Source organism: Mustela nigripes, chromosome X (genome assembly GCF_022355385.1).
Source record: "Mustela nigripes isolate SB6536 chromosome X, MUSNIG.SB6536, whole genome shotgun sequence".
In the NCBI taxonomy this organism is placed as follows: Eukaryota; Metazoa; Chordata; class Mammalia; order Carnivora; family Mustelidae; genus Mustela; species Mustela nigripes.
This window is the reverse complement of record NC_081575.1, coordinates 83705309-83715742: the sequence shown is the minus strand read 5'-3', so window position 1 is coordinate 83715742 and position 10434 is coordinate 83705309. Positions and strand designations below refer to the sequence as shown.

Genomic DNA, 10434 nt, shown 5'->3' with positions numbered 1-10434 from the left:
CAGGACCCCGAGATCATGACCTGAGCCGAAGGCAGCGGCTTAACCCACTGAGCCACCCAGGCGCCCGAGATATTTCTTTTTAAATGTAATCATTTACAGGTATAAATTTCCCTCTGAGTCCTGCTTTTGTTGTATCTCATAAAGTTTGAAATGCTGTGTTTTTAGCTTCATTTAGCTCAAGATATTTCCTAGTTTTTCTTGTTATTTCTTCTTTGATACACTGGTTGTTAAATTTCCACACATTTGTGAATTTTTTCAGTTTTCCTTCTGTTATTAATTTCTAGTTTCCTTGCCTTGTGGTTATACACAATATTTGTATTATTTTCATCTTTTTAAATTTATTGAGATTTGTTTTGTGGCTTAGAATATGGTTTATCCTGGAAAATGTTCCATGGACACTTGAGAAGAATGTGTACTCTACTGTCAGACAGACTGTTCTTTAGATGTCTGTTGGATCTAGTTGGTTTAAAATGTTCTTAAGTCTCTGTCCTTGCTCCCCATTCTTCTGGCACTTTGAATACATCGTACTGCTGCATTTGGCCTCCACTGTTGAGAAGTCACTGTGAACCCTCTGTAGGTGATGTGGTTTCCTTGTACGTGGTGAGTCATTTTCTCTTGTGGCTTCCAGGATTTTAGCTTTGGCTTTTAATGATTTGAATATGATGTTTAGGTTCAAAGCTCTTTGTGTTTATCCTAGTTCATTGAACTTCTTGCGTGTGTAAATGAATGATTTTCATCAAATTTAGCGTGGTTTTAGCCACTATTTCTGAAATGTTATTTCTGCCCCCCTCTCTCTTTCCTCTCCTTCTAGTCAGTGTCCAGAGTCCTGAAGTGGTTGTTTTCGCACCTTTGTCAGTTTTATCATTGCTTTTTGAGGAAGGGATTTGTTGAGTTTCTCACTAAGGCATTCTGGAAGTCCTGCCTCTACAGTAGCTGATTTTTTTTCTTTTTATTAACATATGATGTATTATTTGCTCCAGAGGTACAGGTCTGTGAATCATCAGTCTTACACAATTCACAGCACTCACCATAGCACGTTCCTTTCCCAATGTCCATCACCCAGCCACCCCATCCCTCCCACCCCCGTACAGTAGCTGATTTGAATACCTAATACTTCCATATTAAGTGCTAACTACAAACACCTGAAAATAGAATACAAGTGGTCCTGAGAAATAGCTGTTTGTTAAAACATTTTAAAGGATACTTGGTCTGAATTGCCTATTGGAGAAAGCATATCTTCAAATACAGTGGTGAGTAATATTTGTCTATGTGATCTGGTAATTCTTCACTGGCTGAACTAGTATAATCATCTTGCTGAAAGAAAAGTTATATAGTTCTAAGTAGTTAATCATGTTGACTAGAAGTAACAGTCACACAATGAAGTTGAATTGTACATATTTTCTTCCTCCAGCAGATGGTGACATTTTATAGAGTATGGATTAATTGTCCAGACGAACCAGAGAGCTAAGTGAGTAAAATAGAATTGTCTTTGTTTCATTTCTCCTTTCTCTATTTCTCTATATCTTGAACTCCTTTACCAAAAAAAAAAAGCATTAATCAAGAAGTTACATCTATAAAGGAAACCAAGAACAATAGAAAAATCATGACTAATATAGACAGTAAAAATTTTCAACTTCTTCAACCTCTAGTAGCATAGTGTTTTTACTAGATGTTTTCTCATTTGGCACCAGGTCACATCAACCTGCCTATATGCAAAAAATAGAACAGTGAGGACAAAATTATAAAGAGGGAAGATCTGTCTCTAAATAATGTCTCTTTGATTTCTCATCATTTCTTTCTTCCATGTAGCCCACTCATTCCTCTCTGTCCCAAATTAGATCTTTTTTTTTAAAGATTTTACTTATCTATTTGACAGACAGAGATCACAAGTAGGTGGAGAGACAGGCAGAGAGAGGAGGAAGCAGGCTCCCCGCTGAGCAGAAAACCCGATGCGGGGCTCGATCCCAGGACCCCGGGACCACTACCCGAGCTGAAGGCAGAGGCTTTAACCCACTGAGCCACCCAGGCACCCCCAAAATTAGATCTTTAGAATCATTTCTCCCTTCTTTTAAGTTCAACACATTAATGTCTGCTTCCCTAGTTTCCAACCTAGAGTACAGCATCTAATTTAAATTCATTCTTTGGTGTATGTAATCAGTAGTCTCCACTTAATGTGCTAGCTAGACCAGGACTATTAAATTCATGAGTTCAAACCAAACATCCATTGAACATCTATTATATTTCAAGTTTAATTGCAGAGCTCAGAGTCTGTCTAGTAAGGGAAACAAAGTTGGGTGATATGCAAGAGGTAGTTCAGTGCAGGTTTGCACAAGGTTCCATGGGAACCCAGAAAATGAATGATTAATTCTGTTGAAGGAACTTTATATGAGGGGCTTCAGCTCTGAGTGGGCTATCACATTGAGATGTGCACAAAGGGCGTTTCAGGTAGAAGGAACAACTTGAGTTCAGATTTGGAAGCATCAAACTCTTAGGCATTTTTGCTGAAACTGGAATAGTCTGGGTAGAGTGTGCAGCATAAAACACACAGCGTGCCAACAGAGCTCGAATGGAGGATGGAAGAGAATAAGGAAGGAAGTTGTAGGAAGGGAAAACATAGAGATAGGCTGAGGCCAGCCTGAGACCCTTAGAAAGCAAGCTAAGTAAGGACAGCGCTATGAAAACCCTTATGAGGTGTGCTGAGTATGGACTTGGTCTTGTGGGCCTCAGAGAGTTGCCTTATAAAGGTATGGAGGTACTAAACATTGGGGGTGGAGAGTCCAGTTAAGAGATAATCAGTCATAGGGCACTTGGGAGGCTCAGTCTGTTAACCGTCTGCTTTGGGCTCGGGTCATGATTCCAGGGTCCTGGGACTGAGTCCCACATGTGGCTCCTTGTTCAGTGGGGAGCCTGCTTCTCTCTCTGCCTGCTGCCCTGCCTACCTAACTATGTGCTCTCTCGCTCTCTCTCTGTTAGATGGATAAATAAAATCTTTAAAAAAGAGAGAGATGGTGGATCACACAAAGCTAGAGAGGAAAACAGTGTGGATTCATGAATGGTGACATCTCGCAGAAGGAAAAGGCTAATGATGGAGGCATAGTTAAGAGAAATTCACATGGTCAACTGTATAGGCCAGGGTGAATGAATGGACATGGTGCCGGAGAAGAGGGGAGGCTTGCACAAAGGCCTGTGAGCTCTCTAATTCTGGCGCCTTGGTATGTAATGACCGGATTACTCGAAACAGGAAATTCACGAGGATAGTAGATTTATGGATGGTTGTAAAGAATTTGGCTTGGGATGAAATGAATTTGAGGTGCCTGGGAGGCATCCAGGTGAAGGGGCTGAGACAAAAATGGAAATATAAGACAGGCTAGAGCTCAAGAAAGAAATCTGAGGGGGTCGTGGGTGGCTCAGTCATTTAAGCATCTGACTCTTGGTTTCGGCTCAGGTCGTGATCTCAAGGTCATGAGATCGAGCATGGAGTCTGCTTGAGAGTCTCTCTCTGCCCTTCCCCTACTTGCTCTCTCTCTCTCAGATAAATAAATCTTAAAAAAAAAAAAAAAGAAACAACACAGTGCCCAGAAAATGTTTGTTTGCTGATTTATGTTTCTATTAGAAAATACAAAGGGACCGTGAGTCATAATTGGATTTCCACCGAAGTCTCCATTTCTGCCCTTTGGGAGATAGTAAAGAGGACTGAAAACCCTGGTTGTCGCTGCTGTCTGGATGGTGTTGCCCTCCCTTGCCCCTGTCTCTGGGGTCGGCTTCTCTGTCTTTTCACTGTGGTTTTTTTTTTTTTTTTTGTCTATAGTAAAGCACCTTGCACACTGTCCACCCTCATCCCCACCCTGCAGTTAATTTATCTGTTACTGAAAACGAGGGTGCTCAGGGGCACCTGGGTGGCTCAGTTGGTTAAGCATCTGACTCTTGATTTTGGCTCAGGCCACGATCTCAGGGTCGTGAGATCGAGCCCCAATCGGGCTCTGTGCTCAGCAGGGAGACTGCTTGAGATTCTCTCTCTCCCTTTGCCCCCCAAGTAAAGAAATAAATCTTAAAAACAACAACAACAACAACAAGGCTGCTCTGTTCCAGCCTCTTCTTCTGCCATATCCCTAATGAAATGTGGGGGACCTCCCTGAAAAAAAAAATCTTTGAAAATGTCAGAGTGTGGTGGATCCTGTCCAGATTCTCCTTCAGGAATAAAGGAAATGTTCCCCAGCTGCTGGGAGTGGTGCCCACAGAAGCCCTCAGCTGTCAGTCTCCTCAGGGATTGCCTTGCCTGAAGAGAGCAGCGTCACCCAAAGTTATTTCCCTCTATGGGTCAGCCTGCTTCTAATAACTGAATGACATGGGGCCTGTTCCCTCAACTTGGGACAACTCTGAATAGCCATTACCTCTGCAAAGGTCCCCATGTGGTAAACCAAAAGTGTTGCTGGGGTCCTGTTGCAACCCAGCTTCTCCCTCTGCCCAATCCTGTGTCCTTCCCTTCCTTTAACAGGTGTTGATCTCAAGAGCCCTCTGCGATAAATCTCCTGGCTGCTAATCTCCATCCCAGAGTCTGCTTCCATGGAGACGTCAGCCTGTAAGATAAAAAAATGGGGGCAGGGGATTCCCTCAGTGTCTCTTCAGACAGGAGGGCCACTGGATTTTGAGATGTGTATGAGGAAAAAATCTTCCCTACACCCAGGCAAGACACGGTGCAAACCGCCACTCTCCGCTATGGTCTTTGGCGATAGTAACATAATTCACCAGAGACAACTGCTTCCGAGGGTTGAGCACTGGCTCGAGCATTTACTTTCTCAAGGTAGTGGTGGGGGCGGGGGCCAGGGCTGCGATGATTCTCTGCATTATTCACAGCCCTCTGGACTCTTCACGGCAGGTGATCATGTGGCAGACTCTGAAATGGATTTCATCCTGCTGGCGTTTTATGAAGGATCCCCTCTTAGGACCAGCACCTGCGGAAGGAAGGGGATGGGAAGGTTTTCGGTTTGGGCCCAGACACAGGTGGAGCCATGATGCTGTCTCAGGGGAGGCCTTGGCTGATCCTGTAGGGCGCTCTGAAGATGGGATGGCCATTTAGAGCTGTCTGAAGCGGAAGGCAGAGGCCTGGGGTCTTACAAGCCTGCATTAATCAGTCACCAGGTGTGGGCCTCCCTGAGCGGAAGCATGACTTTAGGCAAAGCAGGTCCTTCAACGTAGGCAATCCCAACACGGGCTGGTATCTGAGGGCACTCCTAGCAGCTGAAGTAAAAAGTGGCCTGAAGAAGGATCTGAGTGGCTCCTTATTATACCCACCACGCTGGTTAAAAAGGGAGTAACCACAGCAATCCCCTTTATAAAGCAAAAGTTGCAAGAGATGCAAAGAGAAATGGATGTCGATACATTAATGATAGGAAGCTTTTAACATACCACTTTCAACACAAGACAGATCAAATGGACAGGAAGTAAATAAGAATACAAAGGACCTAAGTGGCAAATTAATAAGGTATATAATTACAGATACATCAAGCTTTGCACCATGATAACTGAGAATACAACTTCTCCAGTGCACATGACAGTCATAGACATTGAGCATACAGTAAGTCACAAAGAGAGTACAAGTAAGTTGCATAAGGTAGAACTATTACAAACAATGCTCTCTGATCATAATGCAATAAAACCAAAAATTCTACCTGGGAATTTAAAAATCTGTTAAAGAATTCTTGGGAGGGGAGCGCCTGGGTGGCCTAATGGGTTAAGCCTTTGCCTTTGGCTCAGGTCATGATCTCAGGGTTCTGGGATGGAGTCCTGCATCAGGCTCTCTGCTCAGCAGGGAGCCTGCTTCCCCCTCTCTCTGCCTGCCTCTCTGCCTACTTGTGATCTTTCTCTCTGTCAAATAAATACCTAAAATCTTTAAAAAAAAAAAAGAATTCTTGGGAGGAAGGGAAATAAAAATGAAATTAGGCAATTTTTAAAAATAATGCTAATGAAAACACTACATATCAGAAATTATTGGATATAATTAAAGAAGTGATTGGACACTGGAAAAAAAATTTTTTTAAAAGACAAAAAGATTAAAAAAAGAGGTGATTGGAGGAAACTCCATACCTTTAGGCATTGTCAACAAATGTCAATAAATAAATAATATCAGTAAAGATGAAAAAATAACGAAATAAAATTGTATGAACTAAATTCCCAACTCAACACCAGAAAGAACAACAGAGTAAAATAAAAGCATGGAGAGGAAAGAATAAAGTTAAAAGCAGAAATTAATGAGATAGGTCATGATCCCAGGGTCCTGGGATCGAGCCTGGCATCGGGCTCTCTGCTTAGCAGGGAACCTGCTTCTTCCTCTCTCTCTCTCTCTGCCTGCCTCTCTGCCTACTTGTGATCTCTGTCAAATAAATAAATAAAATCTTTAAAAAAATCTTTAAAATAAAAAAAGAAATTAATGAGATAAAAAAGAAAAAACTGGACATGTTTTTACATTGAATTAGTAAATCAGAGTCCTGTTTTCCTGAAAAAACGAATGAAATAGAGAAACCACTATTGTACTGACTACTATCCCCAGTTTAACATTAAATAGTTGTGGAGAAAATGGATATCCTTACTTTGTTCCTGATCTTAGCAGAAATTTCTCTAATGTTTCAAGAATTAAAAAGGGTGGCAGGCATATACAAAATCATAAATGACATGAGGGAAAGAATCATTGAACACAAGAAAAATCTCAAGTCATGAGACCTTTTGTAGACCTCTATGCAAATAAATTTAAAACATAGAGGAAATGGATAATTCCCTAGGAAAACACACTTGCTAAAATTGACCCATTAGAGAGACAAGGCCTAAACAAATCAATTTCTTTGAAATTATAAAAGGATTATCTCACCAAAAAAGCTGTTGGCCCATATGGTTCCACAGGAGAAATTTGCCAAACATTTATAGACAAGATTGTCCAAATAGTATGTAAGTTATTCTAAGGCATGGAAAATTAAGGAAAACATTTATTTTCTTTTAAGGAAACAAGTATAATCTTGAAAACAAATCTTTAAACCTTAAAAAGACAGCCTGAGTGTCTGGGTGGCTCAGTTGATTAAGCCTCTGACTCCTGATTTCTACTCAGGTCATGATCTCAGGGTTGCAAGGCTGAGCCCCATGTCAGGTTCTGCGCTCAGTGGGGTGTCTTCCTGAGATTCTCTTTCCCTCTCCCTCTGCCCCTGTCCCACTCGCATATTTTCTCTCTCTCAAATAAATAAATAAATACATCTCAAAACCAAAACAAAGACAAAGATAGCACAAAAAAGAAAATTACGGGGCGCCTGGGTGGCTCAGTGGGTTAAAGCCTCTGCCTTCGGCTCAGGTCATGATCCCAGGGTCCTGGGATCGAGCCCCACATTAGGCTCTCTGCTCAGCAGGGAGCTTGCTTCCTTCCTCTCTCTGGCTGCCTCTCTGCCTGCCTGTGATCTCTATCTGTCAAATAAAAAAAAAATTTTTTTAAAAAGAAAAAAAAAGAGGAAAAAAAAAGAAAATTATAAATTATGCCCCTCTGCCCTTCTCCTACTGTGAATAGTGGTGCAAAAATACAAAATACAAAGTAAAAATTTGTGTCCAGCAAGACATTAAGTAAATGATACTCCACGTCTAATTGGGATTTGCTCCTGAAATGGAAGGTTGGCTCAATATTATGAAATTTGTTAACATAATATACCGTATTAATATATCTGAGGAGAAAAATCATATGATTATCAACATTGGTGCTAAAAAAAAAAAAAAAAGCTTTGACAAAATTTAACTCTCTTCTCTAATGTTAAAAACATGCAAGAAGGGAGGGCCCCTGGGTGGCTCAGTGGGTAAGCCTCTGCCTTCAGCTCAGGTCATGATCTCGGGGTCCTGGGATCGAGCCCCACGTCGGGTTCTCTGCTCAGCAGGGAGCCTGTTTCCTCCTCTCTCTCTGCCTGTCTCTATGCCTACTTGTGATCTCTCTCTCTCTGTCAAATAAATAAATAAAATCTTTTTAAAAAATGCAAGAAAATAGAAATTGATGGATACTTCCTTCATGTGATAAAATATGTGTGTGTGTGTGTGTGTGAGTGTATACACCTTAATCCTAACCCTAGCCTCTGCCATAATGAGAATCACTAGGAGAATTTTTGCTAAGATCAGGAACAAGGTAAGGATACCCATTTCATCAGTGACTATTTACCATTAAACTGAAGTTATTAGCCAGTAGAATGAGACAAAAGAGATTAATTCATGACATAAGAGCTTGAAAAACAGAAGTAAAACCATTTCTATTTGCAGGTGACATGATAATACACCTGGAGACCCTTACAGTCGATATTAAAAACTAACTCAAACAATGAAAGAATTCAGTAAGTTAGCAGGATACAAAATTAACATACAAGAATCAACTGCCTTATGTATACAATAACCAGGTATCAGACGTGATCTTAGAGAAAAATCCATTTATAATAGCAACCAAGAAGATAAAATACTTAAGAATAAATTGGGGGCGCCTGGGTGGCTCAGTGGGTTAAAGCTGCTGCCTTCAGCTCAGGTCATGGTCTCAGGGTCCTGGGGTCGAGCCCGCATCGGGTTCCCTGCTCAGCAAGGAGCCTGCTTCCCTCTCTCCCTCCACCTGCCTCTCTGCCTACTTGTGATCTGTCCTGTCAAATAAATAAATAAAATCTTTTAAAAAAAAAGAATAAATTGAACAAGAAATATCCTCATCAAAACCATGAACACTCCTGAAAGGCACAGAAGTAGCCTTAAACTAATGGAAAGATATTTTTTTATCATGGATAGGGCAAACCAATGTCTTAAAGATAATCCTCCTCCCTAAATTATTTTAAAAATTTACCATGTTCTCAATAAAAATACCTATAAGCTCCTATTCTGGATCTAGACAACTTGATACTCAAGTTATATGGAAATATTAATTGCTAAGAATAGCTAAGTGGCCCAAGTTTCTTGAACTAGTTAAAGCTGGTCTCCTCTCTTAGGCTGGAAAGGTCTTGAGAGCAGGGACAGGGACTAGTTTTTGTCCCCATGTATCTCCTCAGCCTAGCCCAACCGCAGCACATGATTGCATTTGATGCATATTTTTGAATAAATATCAAGATAAGGAAAAAAATGCAAAGGAAAGTTCCAGCCCCTTTTGAGGAAGTTCATTTTCCAAGCCCGGGGTTTTTAAAGTATTAAAGATGTGATTTTGTTTATAATGTTCAAAACCTCATGAAAAACAGAAAAGGTACCAGAATAGATGAATCAAAATGAATATATATTTTTTCTTTTTCGCAGCCCAAGCCCTCACTTTTTTCCCTCAGCTGAGCCTGCAGATCTTGCCTCCTAGGCTCTGTCCATCGCTTCTTTCCCACTGCTGCTGTCCACTTCTGATTCTCTTCTCCGTCTGTCCAAGAGGTCTTCCTGCCTCAACCCCCATCCACCAGATCACAGCAAGATGGTTTGTGCAAAGTCATTGCTGCTGATGTTACTTACTCCCTCAAAAAAAATTGTCAGTGGTTTGCTTTCAAAGACCGGAAGTTTAAAAAGGCGCTTTCTCTCAGCAGTCAAACAGGCAACGCATACCTATTGAACATCTACCAGGTGCTCAACACCATTATAAGCTCTTCCAATCAAGACCCCTAATGACTCAATTTATAAGCCTTCATGATTGTCTTTAAGACCAGTTGGAAGCCATGACAGATTCCAAGTCGAGGATGGACATGACTGAAATAAACCACTAATTCAGAATCAGAGGAGGACAGGGGCGCCTGGGTGGCTCCGTCAGTTAAGTGCCTGGCTTTGGATTTTGGTTCAAGTCCTGACCTCGGGGTCCTGAGATCGAGTTCCGCTCAGCATGGGGCTCCCAGCTCAGCACAGAGCCTTCTTGAGAGTGTCTCTGCCCCTCCCCACCTCACTCTCTCTCTCTCCAAAATCAATACACAAATTTTAAAATAAAGTCAGAGGAGGGCAGAGTGGAAACAGAGACAGGACAGAGGACGGTCACCTGGGCTAGGGTGGAAATACTGTCGACGGAGGAAAAATAAATGGATAAAGGGGACATGATAAGGTAAAACCAACCTGACCAACCTGGGTTGGATTGAGGGAAGGGGGCGGGGGAAGAGGGAGGCGCCAAAACCAATTCCTACTGAAGGACCCCAGGTCAGAATTATACTATAGCCTATAAGTTTTATTCTTTTTATAACCAGCTTATGCTAACTAAGAAACTGTGGCCAGCTGACCATAGATAAGGGAGTCAGCAAGCAGCATAACAGGATAACGAATAGCAAAAATCTGTGTTTAACCCAGCTGTTTCTGGCTTCTGTATAATAATGCTTCTAATGCTTTGCTAAGAAATGAAAAATTGCTTAAACCCTCATTCGCTGTGTAATCAAATAAAGTTATACCCTTCCCCTGTTAAGAATTTCCCCTACTACTAAGTAAAATTGATAAGGGTTG

At 41.5% G+C, this 10434-nt stretch overlaps 1 long non-coding RNA gene across 1 annotated transcript in view; it reads left to right on the top strand.

Annotated features, from left to right (window-relative positions):
• LOC132007373 (uncharacterized) overlaps positions 1 to 9465 on the top strand; it is a 34228-nt gene extending 24763 nt beyond the window's left edge. The window contains exons 2-3 of the long non-coding RNA XR_009401327.1: positions 1412 to 1468; positions 9274 to 9465. This is a non-coding gene — a long non-coding RNA (uncharacterized LOC132007373). The remainder of the gene's footprint in view (positions 1 to 1411; positions 1469 to 9273) is intronic.
• Positions 9466 to 10434: the final 969 nt, after the last annotated feature.